This window comes from Phyllostomus hastatus, unplaced genomic scaffold, assembly GCF_019186645.2.
Source record: "Phyllostomus hastatus isolate PE091 unplaced genomic scaffold, TTU_PhHast_1.1 phas_scaffold_11, whole genome shotgun sequence".
NCBI classification, from domain to species: domain Eukaryota; kingdom Metazoa; phylum Chordata; class Mammalia; order Chiroptera; family Phyllostomidae; genus Phyllostomus; species Phyllostomus hastatus.
The window spans coordinates 6,083,829-6,097,654 of record NW_025334005.1 but is presented as its reverse complement, the minus strand read 5'-3'; positions in this window follow the sequence as shown (position 1 = coordinate 6,097,654).

Here is a 13,826-nt window from a genome sequence, read left to right as displayed (position 1 = left end):
CCAAACTTAGGTTCCGGCCTGTGTCACCTCGGGGCTTTCACAGGCGGCAAAGTCCCCTGGATCCCTCAGATGCCCCTGTCGCTGCTTCGTGACCTCTGTCTGTGCAGTGAGCCTGTCCCTGTTCCCCACTGTTCAGTCAGTGAGTGTGGGAGGAGCAAGCTTCCCTCTGCTCTTGAGGTTCTGCTGGCTGGTCTAATAATCAAATAGACACGAGAGAGGCTGGCACGAGAAAAACAAACACATTGAACACGAACGTGTGGGTGGGAACCCTGCCCACACGAGAGTTAGAGACTCCACCTGCCCCAGAGGTTCCAAGATAGAAACGGGAATTGAGACTTATAAGACATCCTCAGCTAGGGATGAGGCACTGCATCTTGGGGGCTTCTAAGGGTCATTGCAGGATGATGAGAAGAGCAGAGGTGAGTTTGTTTTGCCCTGTAAATAGGTCAAAAGAAACTATCTGATAATCTCTCACTGTGGGCAAGGTCCTTCATTCAAGTTGTTTGAGGTAGTTAAAGGGAAGGGTAGAAGTTTCTCTTGAGCCCAAAGCTAACATGCCTTTAGGTCAAAGTAATCTGCATACCGCACACAGAGCACCTCTCGGGATGACTTATTCAGAACCCCCACAGATGCCTACTTGCTGAGTGCCTGACCTTAACACTCTACAGACTGCTGTGGGCGACGCCAAGAAGTAGAACAATACATTCCTTCCCCTAGCTCTCAGGTGGCGGCGGAATATGTCAAACATGTGGGAAATAAGCACATCCTGGTTTATGCGGCTAATTTAGCATCAAAGTAAGCACACAAGGCATACCAACGAAGTTCAAAAGAATTTGGGGAGTGTATTATTGTCCTGGGGCTGCCATTTTTTGTCCTAGGGCTGCCGTAGCAAATACCACAAACTGGGTCGCTTCCAACAGCGGGAACGTGCTGTCTCACGGTTCTGGAGGCCAGAAACCTGAAATCAAGGTGTTGGCAGAGCCCGGCTGCTAGGGTTCCGCGTGGGAGGACCCTTCCTTGCTTCTCCCAGATTCTGGTGGCTCCAGGCATGCCTCGGTTTGTGGCAGCACACTCCAGTTTCTGCCTGTCTTCACAGGCGCCTGCTGTGTCTTCTCCCTTTCTGTATTCTTTTTTTTTAAAGCTTTACATTTTTTAATTAAATTGATATATTAGTGAATATTAATTTTTACTGATATATATTTTCTTTTTTTAAGATTTTATTTGTTTATTTTTAGAGAGGGAAGGGAGGGAGAAAGAGAGAGAGAAACATCAATGTGCAGTTGCTGGGGGCCATGGCCTGCAACCCAGGCATGTGCCCTGACTGGGAACCGAACCTGCGACACTTTGGTTCCCAGCCCACGCTCAATCCACTGAGCTACGCCAGCCAGGGCCCTTTCTGTGTTCTTATAAGGACACTTGTCATTGGATTTAGGGCCCACCTGGGTAGTTCAAGATGATCTCATCTCAAGATCCTTAACTTAATTAAGTCTGTAAAGACTTTTTTTCTAAATAAGGTCACAGTCCCAGGTTCTGGGCACAGACATATCTTTTGAGGAAGGCAGCTTTCAACTCACTGCCAGTGAGATTCCTGAGGTTTTGGAAATGCACTTTAATTTTTCATTCATTCACTCAGTCATTCTTGTTCTGCACCTGCTATGTGTCAGGTATCATTCTAGGTGCTGGGAATACAGCAGTGCAACCTCTGCCGTTCATGGAGTTTCCATTCTAGGGGTGATAGGGTAGCTAAAGAGTTAAAGATTTTATATCAAGTTAGAGTTGATAGGCGTAAGTGATTGATGCATGGGGAAAGCTGTTTTTCCAGGAACAGGAATACGTGACTTGCGTGACTCAGGGGGTCAACAAGCAACTCAACGTTTGTGCCCCAGAGGGTCTGAGCCGCCGTGTTTCAGGGAAGGAACGACCAGCGATGAAGAGAAAGAATTGCTGAGCCCTGACTGGTGTGGCTCAGAGTGTTGAGCATCATCCCACGAGCCGAAAGGTCTCCGGTTCACTTCTTGGTCTGGGCACGTGCCTGGGTTGCAGACCAGGTCCCTGGGCTGCGGGTGTGCAAGAGGCAACGAATGGATGTTTCTCTTGCACCTTGATGTTTCTCTTTCTCTCCTTCTCCCTCCCTTCCTCTCTCTCTAGAAATAAATAAAATCTTTTTAAAAATTGTTGATCAGTAGATAAAGATGTAATAGGAAAAGTCACTGCTGGACTGCAACTCTTACCTGATTAACCTTTTCCCCAAACTCCTGACCTGCCATTTCCTTCTTCTTATGAAAAGGTTGGCTTGAGATGAGATGTTAAGATGACCTTTAGGGTACACAACCCACTGTCTTCTCAGACCACTTGTATCTGAATAAAGTACCCACAAAGATTCATTCAATCCTTGTCTCTACTTATTGGTTCTGGTAGCGACAGGCAGCACAAACCCTGACTTTCCCGATTTTAGCGGGAGGAGATAGACAATACTTTATTAGACAAATAAACAAGAAAATACTAAAGAATGCAAAGGGCTATAAGGAAAACGCAACAGGGACATGTGATGGAGGGACACCTTTCTGCAGAGGTGAAATGAGGCTGAGGTCTGAATGGCAGGAAGGAGCCAGCGTGCAGGGGCCTGGCCGAGGAAACAGCAAGGGCAAAGGTCGTGAGGTGGGAACAAGCTGAGCATGTTCAAGGAGCAGAAAGATGGCCAGAGTAGCTGGATCATGGACAGCGAGTAAGAAAGTAGCAGGAGATGAAGCTGAAGATGCAAATTGCAGTGGATCACATGGGGCCTGGGGTTCAGGTAGGAAGCTTTAGCTTTTATCCCAAGAGCCAGAAGAAGCCATTAGGTTTCAAACAATCCTTTGATATGAGCTAACTTACCATCTGTCTTCTGAGAGGGAAATGGGCTCCAGGAGGGGAAGGGCCTGTCAAAGTGATGAGTCCGGAGTGAGGAGGTTACCGCTGAGGTCATAAAAGGGGACAAAGGTGGCTTGGAACAGGGCGTGGCTGTGGAGATGGAGAGAATGATTCCAGAAGTCAGAAGTCTTCTGTAGGAAGAGATGACAAGACTTTCTGATAGATTGATCTTGTAGGGTAAATAAAGGAGAGAATCAAGAATGGACCTTAGGTTTTAGAAGCAAGCGAGTTTCTTCCTTTAAAAAAATTGTGATGAAATTCGCATAAAACTTACCATTGAAAACATTGTTAGGTGTACAATTTGGTTGCATTAAGTACACCCACAATATTGTGTGACCGTCACGACTGCCCACTTCCGGAACATTCCTGGGTTTGTGTTTTGTGTGTTGCGCCATGGGACCAGCCCTCAGATTCCGTAGAAAGCAAAAAGCACAGGGGCTGTCTTGGCGGTCTGCACCACGGCACAGAAAGCCCATTTCTGATGGGGGACCCCAGTACCTCCAGTTCTTTCCCATGGGCTTCCTGGCATGGGGAACGTGACAGCATGTTGCCTTTTTCTTTCGATTTTGCCTCAGCGAAGCCTAGGAAAAGTCCTGAGCATGATGCTAATGAAGAACTTGCCTTTGACCTTGACTAGGACGCAGGCCCTGATACCCTATACTTCCTGATGCCTCTGGGCACAGGTACAGGAGGGTTCTGAGTGCAGCAGGGATTGCAGTCCTTTTGACATTAACCTGCAGCTTTGTTCCCACTGGTCCACAGGGAGAAATCAGTTACAGAGAGGTCCACGGAAGGACTGCAGGCCGGAGTGTTCTGACATTTCCACCTGAAACCCTAGAGGAGGTGGGACAGGGACTGCAGAGCCCAGCAGACCAGGAGGGGAGAGTAGGGAGCTGAGGGGTGGAGGCCACCCGGTTTGCAAAGACACCTTGGCCTTTAATAGCTGCCTTTAGAGAAGTCTCTAATGACTTGAAACAACAACGGCAGCAAAGGCCACCTAAGGAACTCACGTTGTGTAATGGTAAACGTGTTATATTAAAATATGATGGTAGAACTAGGAACTCAAAAGAAGGACTGGAATAAAAATTGAGGGAGACTCCCAGAAAGTAGAGACAAGGACAAAAGAGCTTTGAAAAAACAAACCATTTCTGGTCCTTTTCCCAGAATTGAACTCTTAACCTTTGGGGTGGAGCTGAGACATCTGGATTAAAAAGGACAAGTCCTCTAGGTGGCCCTAACATGCAGCCAGGATTGAGGAACTCTCTGCTAAGATTAAAGCAAGAGTAGACCGGCTGGGCTGTGTAGTGCATCATCAGCTATACTGGCTATTGCTCGTGTTCTGTAAAGTGATGGTAACTAAGGTCCTTCCAGTAAGAGAGCTCCTGCTTCACATCTTTGAAAACACAGGGCATTGTTATACCAGTTAAGTGATAAGGAAACCCCTGCTCAGAGCTCTGGATGACTAGGGGACGTGCCTGCAACTCAAGCAGTGGGGTACTGTGGTGTTCCTCCCCACCATCTCTGACCTCCTGCCTCTCCATTTACATATGTTACTTCTGTCGAATGTGCTGCACTCCCTGGCATCCCTGGACAAGGACACTGGCCATGTTTATGGGTCTGTACACCCCATCCGGCTCCTCAGCTTAAAAAGAGAGATTCACCATTCACTTGACTTCTCCCAGAATTCCGGGATCCACCACTCCCATAAGCCTGGGCTTTCAAAATATACAGAAACAGCAGATGAAGGGGGGCTGAATATTGACCAATGAGGTAGTCCTCAAACGTCAATGGGCCACCGGGAATTTGTCAAGTTCATAAAGATGTGCGTGTTCCTACCTATGTGTCAAGGAGCAGGTAAGATGCTCTAAGAGTTTCAGAAGTACAAGGCAGGGTTTCTGCACATTGGAGACACCGAGACTAATGTCAACGAGGGAAGGCTTATGCAACTCAGTTGTCGATTATCCTCAGAGATGTTTAAGCGGTTATTTTAAAGAAGTGATTCATTTGGGTTGGCCCCTCAACTAGAGGTGGGACATTTTAACAGCAGTGAAAACAGTTCTAAGATTATACTTCAGAACCCTGGAATGTGTGCATCTGTATTTCAAGGGGCCCCCAGGAATAATAACCTCACCTGGAGTGGCTTCCCCATCCCCACGGACCACAGGAGGAAGCAGACACAAAGCTAACCAGTTCAGTTCATGGGTAGACGAGTGGAATGTCACACAGAAGTGCTGAACCAACTTAGAACTACATTGGGAATGCATGGAAGGGGAAAGAGTTCTAGTCTTCCACTTTAAAACAACACTGCCTCTCTTTATAACTGCATTTCAAGTGGAGCGTCTGGTAATCACAGCCGAGTATTGTGGCCCTCTCACTCGCATTCTCTGCGGAATGCTGCCCTTGGACATCACTGCTGGTCTCTAAATGGTCATCGGCGGGAAGTGTCACTGCAGCTGGTTCTGCCTAAGAGACTTAACCAGGACGTCACCAAAATACAAGGTTCAGACAAAAGGCTACAGGAGAGCATTCAGCTTCGCTGGGAATCCAAGAAATGTATTCTAGACACAAGCTACTCTTTGTATTTGTCCAACTAATAACGATTCTGAGGCATGACGATGGCTACATAGGCGCTACATAGGCAAACGTGCACTTTCATAGATTTCTGGTGGGAAACAGCAACTAAAACAAAAACCCTCCCACCCTCACGCTCCAGGGTGTCTTGAACTGCAGTGAGCCACCCACAAGAAGGAAGTTTGTAGCCAGTGGAAGTGAGACTCCTGGGGCGGTAACATGCGCGCACACACACACATAGGTGATCAGAGAATAAAAGGTGGTTCGGGCACCGCGAGGCCACCTGTTTCTGGAAAAGGACACAGGAAGGGTAAGTGACAAGAAGACACAGGGCGGTGGTGTAACCAGGGGCCAAGAGCCTGGTGATCAACTTCTACCTCTGTTTGCCCCCAGGTTCCCATAACGAGGATGTATTATTTTAGTACCTTCTTTTACTTTCTGTTTTATGTTAAAAAGTGTTGGGATTATGTCAAAGTCCAGTGGTCAAACATCTCACCTGTTGCTTAAGGGGACGAGAGTCTAAGTCACAGGGACGGTTGGACTGTGCACGACGGACTCCAGAAGCATTCCAGAGCATCCCCAGGTGCCTCACAGCCTGTCCTCGTGAGCACGGCTAAACTTCCCTCTGGGGAAAACTGTACTAAGCTACCAGAGCTTTAATAGCAAAAAGAGCTAAAAAGTTGTTTAGGACTAGATTTCTTATTTCAGCGTCTTCCCCCTTTGGGGCATAATTCAAGGTCGGGAGAGAGGTTGTGGCAAGAACCTCTCTGCGTCTCCAGCAGCTGTGGTTTTGTGGTTTCCTGTTTTCCTGTAGGTGAGGAGCGCACAGTGCAGCGGCTCAGGGGTCCCATGAATGCCCCCACTATCCAGGGGGAGTCCTAGATTGACTTTTACCTGACTAGTTGAAGAGAAAGTATTATAAGAGACAGCAAAATGCAACAGTGTCGATCAGACAGAACATAGGAACAGCCTTATGACCAAAAATGACATAGGACTCATACCCTAAGTTGTACCAACCCAGTAAATCCCACCAAGGGCTAAGGTGGGGTGTTTTGTTTTTTTTTAAGTATCTTTTCTCAGACAATATGATGTAGGACACAGATAAAATGAGGTGTGCGAGTGGCTGTGACAAACTTGTGGTTCTTTACAACCTGATATCTTTTAAAAAGAAGTTGCAGCATTATCTGAGTGGATAACGTTAAGAACCGTTTGGGGTCCTGTTAAAACTACAGACTGGAAGTAGGCTGTTGCCAAAAAGCCACTGAGTGAACAAAAGCGGAAATTCTGGTTTCTCCGTTTCTCTTTTGGGACTATGACCCTCTCCCTTCAGCATTTGCTCCCAGGCCCACACAGCTGCTACAGCCTCCAACCATCTGCCTCGGGCTTAACTTCCTTCCACCTCCCTGGTCCAGCGGGTTTGCGTCCACAGAGGGTAGCATTCTCTGCACCTTCCCCATCCCTTTCTACTTCTAGGGCATTTTAGGCCTGAGGAGTGCTTTATCGTACAGGAACAGAAGTTGCAAATGTTCTCCTAGGAAGTTCTTTGGAGGTTCGGCTTGACAAGATGTTACTTTCCTTCCCTCGCTGTTTTCTTACCCAGCTTGGAAATCTTTAGCCTCCACCATCTCTTGAAAGGAGCCATTCATAAGCAGAAGAGGTCTTTTGTGAAGGAACTTCTGTTGCTTTGGCTAGTTCCTTACAGCAGTGGTTCCCGGGATGATCCGTAGGCTGGATTCAGTGGGCAACAAGGATTTTACTGATCTGTACAAAGTGAGAGAAATAAGAACAATGCGAGAGTTTTTCCAAAAGGAATTTATTTATCTCACTGTGACGTACTCTGAGATTGTGTACTCTCTACTTTCGCATTGAAATGTCTTTTCTTTTAAAATAGGAGCATCATGAAAATGACAGGTTTAAAATAAAAGTGTGCAAAATATAAAAAAAAAACCCACACTCAGTAACATTAACCTAATATAGATGCCCAAACATTTTTGTTAATTTTCCTGTTTTGTGAAATCCCAAAGTCCAGAGAACCACCATTATAGAGGATTTAGCCAGAGATTTAATTTGAGATAATTGATTTAATGATGCAGGGGTTCAGCATGACTCACCCCAAGATGTGCCACTTTGGCCTGTGAAATTCCTTGAACTGAAGACAACCAAGACTCGGCAGGCTCCTGAGAAAAATGTCTCTCCCGTAAAGAATTTAAATTAGGGGGCCTTGCCCATAATAAGAGCTATCGCCAGACAGAACTTTTGTGACCAGTCTATAGGGCAGGGCAAACCTCTAATTATTGAAATCTGCTCTTCGGTGACCTTCCTCCCCTCTGAAGCCCCAGGGCCGCCTCTCCCATCTGTAGCCCATGGGGTCACATGACCCTCATTTTCCCTTTCTGTCTGTGAATCTCTCATGTTTGGGGACTCTGACCGTCTCCTGAATGTGGCGTTTCCATATAGATTTGTATGCATACGTAATTGAATTTGGTCCTTTTCTCTGGCTAATTTGCCTCTTATCTATTTGACTATTATACCGGAAGAACCTTGAGGGTAGAGAAAAGTTTCTTCCTCCTTTACAATGGGATTTCATTGCCTCTCTCTCTGAGGAGGAAGGCTTTGAATAACGCATCTGCACATTCAGAAAGTCGATGCCCTTGGAAGCAATCCAGCTGTCCTTCAGTAGGTGAATGGGTAAATAAACTGTGGTCCATCCAGACTGGGGAATATTATTCAACACTAAAAAGAAAGGAGCTATCAAGCCTCGAAAAGACACGAAGGGAGCTTAAATGCATTTACGAGGCGAAAGAAGCCAATCTGAAGAGTCTATATACTGTAAAACTTTGGAGACAGTAAAGAGGTCAGTAGTTGCCAGGTGTTGGGGGCCGGGAGGGGTGAATAGGTAGCACACAGAGGATTCTTAGGGCAGTAAAACTAGTACCCTGTGTGACGCTATTGTGGTCGATACATATCATTATACATTTATCTAAACTATAGAATGCATAATGCCACAAGTGAACCTGCTGTAAGCTGTGGACTCTGGGTGATAATGAGGAGCCAATACGAGTCCAGCAGTTGTAACAAATGGACCACCCTGGTGATCGATGTCGACAACAGGAAAAGCTATGCATGCCTGGTGGTGGGAGGTATATGGGACATCTCTGTACCTTCCATTTAAGTTTGCTGGGTACCTACAAATGCTCTAAAACATGGAGTCTACTTAAAAAAAAAAGAAAGCCAACCTACTAAACATAATGTTTAGTTAGAGCCACCGTGAGGGAGCAGAGATCACCGGCCAGACATGATTGAGACCAGAACATCAGACCGTTGGCCTCCAGGAACTTCAGAGACCGCCTCTCCTTACTGAGCCGAGAAACTGACTTCGGCTGTTTCCCGTCCTGGTGCAGCCGTTCGCTTGCGGGAGCCACTCACCACTCCGGTCTGTTTCCTTAACTGCAAAGAGCCCTCCTAGGCCTGAAATTCTGTCACTCAAGTCAATGATCCCCAAGTTCAATATAGTAGGAAAAAGTGATGGTTTTTCATGGGTCAAGTCTGGGGAAATTCAAACTGAGGCAGAAAGCAGCAAAACACTCATTTTTGTTTATTGCCAAAAGGGACATGACTTACAAGTTATTAGTCCAGAGTAGCTTGCTTGGTATTTAGGGGAAATCTAAGAAGAGATTCCTTATTTCACCACTACACCTTTTTAACTGACATCTAGTTAAGGTGAGGCATCCAAACGCAGACAGTTACTGCCTCCTAGTGGACACAGCATAGGGCTTGCCTCCAAATTCAGAGATTGAAACAGATTTCCCAGCTGCTGCAAGAACTCATGTTTAGAGCTGGAGGGGCCGTAAGAAGCCAACTTTTTCATTTCCTTTACATTGCAGATGGGGATCTTGAAGCTCAAAATCATTCACTGGGGTCCAGGGCCATTTGTCCCAAGTCTGAGCCCACCCTGCTACATCGCACTGCAGCTCCCTAGGCTGCCCAGACTCCGCCTGTTTCTGCAGACTTCCTGAGTGCTGGGATCTGCTTTACCTGTGGCTGGGAAAAAAGACACCACCTGGTGTCAGAACTTTGACTGCAGGAGGATGCCTCAGACACAGCCATGTGGCCTAATAAGGCAAGCACACAGGGAGAACGCCATGGTACCCATGGGTTGTGAAGGAGGAGACAGGATGTGCCAGAGTTGCCAGCAAACCACCAGAAGCCAGGATGGAGGCCTGGAACCGGTTCTCCCTCACAGCTCTCGGAAAAGACCAGTCCAGCTGACACCTTGATCTCGGACCCCTCTCCTCCAGGACTGTGAGACAACGCTTCTGTCACCTAGCAAACTAACAGAGGCTCTGTAGCGCTTTCTCTGCCAAACACCTTCCAGCTGTCCATCACACTTTGATTTTGCAGAACCAAACGAAGTTGCCACTTCTTCAAGGCTGCCAACGACTGTGAACTTTCAGAATGTGAAAAGGACCACGTGAGCTTGGAACCTCAGAGTTATGAGGTGGAAGGAACGCAGTCCAGGTACACTCATTCTGTGCAGGAATTCCTTATTCAACGTCTCCTTCAGCCAGGCGCAGAAAAGACTGCTGCACCACAGGGTGCCAAGAAGCCAGACAAGGTTCTGTAACAGAACAGGGACTTAGAACGCTGTGGACGATTAACGTGCTCCACCACCTCCAACGGTTGGAGCTGCAGAGAGGCGCTCCTTACAAACCTTGAAATGAGAAAAATGGGATTGTCACCTGTGAGCTTAATGCCAAGAGCACTTATAAGGCATTAGAGTGGAGACGTGCAAAGTCACCAAGCAAAGCAAACGGGAAGTCAGAGCAGCAAATGCCTCTTATCCAAGGGCTGTACAGGGAAGAATGAGTCTGAGCCAGCAAACCTCAAGTATTCCCTGTTCCAAAGGAAAGGTTCTCTCTTAGGTGGCGATGGATGCAGGGAGTGCGGCATACCTCTTGTATTTCTGATCCCACTGGCAAGACTGTTCCTGTTAAAAGCTGGATGCATCAGTCTATCATAGCTTGATGCCTGCCATCCATCCATCCATCCATCCATCCATCTCTCCATGCTGATTCCATTCACAGGAAAACCTCCTGTGGTGCATAGGGAACCCACTTAATTATACCCAGGCTAATTCTGCTACTCCACACAGTGATTCCTCGTGCTAAATCCTCAATAAAAGAGGTTCTATTATGAATTCGCTCTGTGCCCTGCTTATGAAGGAGACCACACAGACCTATTCATGACAGGATTTTAGTTCAGTGATTTTATTCCTCACTGCAAGTTGATGAACAGCCTTCTGTCCACATGGTTTTAGTTGGTATTAGAATTTCTCAGCCCTTATTATCATAGGGCAACAAGGACAAAGAGTGAGTCTTGGAGATTTTAACACCTAGCACTCCCCCACCCCCCAAATAAAACAGGACAGAGGACTGCTGCTACCAGCTGTGTTGAAGGGACTAGTACAGAATTAGCCCTCCCATCGTGAACATGTGAAATGAAATTTTAAAAACTTTAGGAAGAATCAAGATTTAAGGGTCTAACTTTAATACATACATATTTTAAGAAAACTGTCACTTCTGAATCACCTTTTTAAAAAAAAATATTTTATTTATTTATTTTTAGAGAGGGAAGGGAGGGAGAAAGAGAGAGGGAGGGAGAAAGAGAGAGAGACAGGAATGTGCGGTTGCTGGGGGCCGTGGCCTGCAACCCAGGCATGTGCCCTGACTGGGAATTGAACCTGCAATGCTTTGGTTCGCAGCCCGCGTTCAATCCACTGAGCTACACCAGCCAGGGCCTTGAATCACCTTTTTGATGTACAGAGACCACCCTCAAGGGCACCATAAAGTTCTTAAGATGTGCAGACTCCCAGCCACACTGTCACTGCTGACTTCAGTATTACTTTTCACTGCCGCTCGGCACACCACGAGTCTCAACATCACTTCAAGTGCCACACGTACAACGGTACCACATTTTTAAAAAAATTGCCAATGTATACCCATCATGCCAAAACAAGAAAAGATAATTTAGAAGGTTGTGCTTTTTTTAAAAAAAGATTTTATTTATTGATTTATAGAGAGAGGGTAAGGGAGGGAGCAATAGAGGGAGAGAAACATCAGTGTGTGAGAGATACATCGATTGGTTGCCTCTCGCACATCCTGTACTGAGGACCTGGCCCGCAACCCAGGCACCTGCTCTAACTGGGACTCGAACCAGTGACCCTTCAGTTCACAGGCCGGCACTCGATCCACTGAGCCACACCAGCCAGGGCTAGAATGTTGTGCTTTTAGGACACAACCAAGTGTGAATTAGTTTGTTCTTTAATTAGATGGCAAAGCATTGTTTATTATGCAATGACAGCAGCTGGGCTGAACGAGTGCAGCGTACCTCAGCACTATTTCAGACTAAGCATATGACCGGAGTATGCCCGATGATCCACAGTGATTAGAAAAAACAGAACATTTAAAACATTATATCTCATCACAGCAGACTTTCTTTACGAAAATAAAAAATGAAAATTCCCCTGCAACCCAAGTGAGTTTCCTAGTGCCTCATTTGTTCACCAAGCATCGTGATTACTTGCAGCAAAGTAATGTGTCCGGAGAAAATAAACTTGTTTAAAAAATATTAGCCTTTTAGCGAGAACAGTTGCTCAGAGAGCTGAGGGCACTGGGAGCAACATCAGCAGTTCTACGCCAGGCCCAAATGCCCAGTCCATCCACATCTACCCCCTGGAACCTCTCAATGGGACCCTTATTTGGAAAAAGGGTCTCTGCAGATATCACTCAGTCAAGGATCTTGAGATGACATTGTGCTGGCTTATGAGGCACAGAGGAGAGACACACGGAAACAAGAGAAGATGATGAGAAGGAGGAGGTAGAGATTGGCGTGATACGACCACAAGCCAAGGGATTCAGCGACCACCAGAAGCTGGTCATGAACAGACCCTCCCTGAGGGCCTCCAGTGGCAGGGTGTCCTGCTGACACCTTGATTTCAGGCATCTGGCCTCCAGAAACACGAAAGAATTCATTTCTGTTTATTTAAGCCACCAAGGATGTCATAATTTGTTACAGCAGCCCCAGGAAACTAATACAATAGTGGATTAAAAAACAAGTCAAATGATTTTTAGTGGTCTTTCTTGGCTCTAGGTGAATGGACAGATGGCACTAACACTGCCAGCCGTCTATTTGCAGAGTTCCTATGGCACTCTGTGATGTTAGCCCACAGCTACTGTCATCATCACTACGGAAAAACTGAAAGCCTTCCATCCAAGATTCGGAACAAGGCAAGGATGCCCACTCTTGCCACTTCTTTTTAACATAGTAATGGAAGTCCTATCCAGAGCAATTTGACAACACAAGGCAATAAAAAGCATTCAAGTAATTTTATCTCTGCAGATGACATGATAATACATGCAGAAATTCCTAGAGATTCAACAACAACAACAGAATCCCTGTTAGAGCTAGTAAACCGATTCAGTAAAATTTCAGGATACAAAACCAACATACAAAAAATCAGTTCCATTTCTATACCAAAGCAATGAACAATCTGAAAAGGAAATTAAGAAAACAATACCATTTGCAATAGCAACAAAAAGAATAAAATACTTAGGAATAAGTATTTTAACCAAAGAGGTGAAACACTTAAACACTGAAAATTCAAAAACATTAATAATGAGAATTAAAGAAGACACAAACAAATGGAAAGACATCCTGTGCTCATGGATTGGAAAACAATATTGATAACATGTCTTTACTACCCTAAGCCATCTGCAGATTCAATGTAGTCCCTACCTAAATCCCCATGGCATTCTCTACAGAACTAGAAAAAGAACCGTAAAACTCATATGGAACCTCAAAATACCCCAAATAGTCAAAGCAATCTTAACCAAGAAGAACAAAGTTGGAAGCATCACACTTCCTGATTTCCAAATATATCACTAGGCCATAGTAATTCAAAAGCATGGTAGTGTCATAAAAACAGACATACAGACCAGTGGAACAAAATAGAGAGCCTAGAATTAAACCCATGCATATACAGACAACTAATCTTTGTTGCGGGTACCAACAATATACAATGGGGAAAGGACAGTCTTTTCAATCAGTGCTGTTGGGAAAACTGGATATCCGTCTTCTTACACCACCCACAAAAATTAACTCAAAATGGATTAAATACTTACATATAAAACCTGAAACTAAAACTCCTAAAAGAAAACACAGGGGAAAAGCTCCTTGATGTAGGTCATGGTAATGATTTCTTGACTATGGCACTAGAAGTGCAGGTAACAAAATAAAAAACAAATAGGACTACACAACCAACTTTAAAACTTCTGCACAGTGAAGAA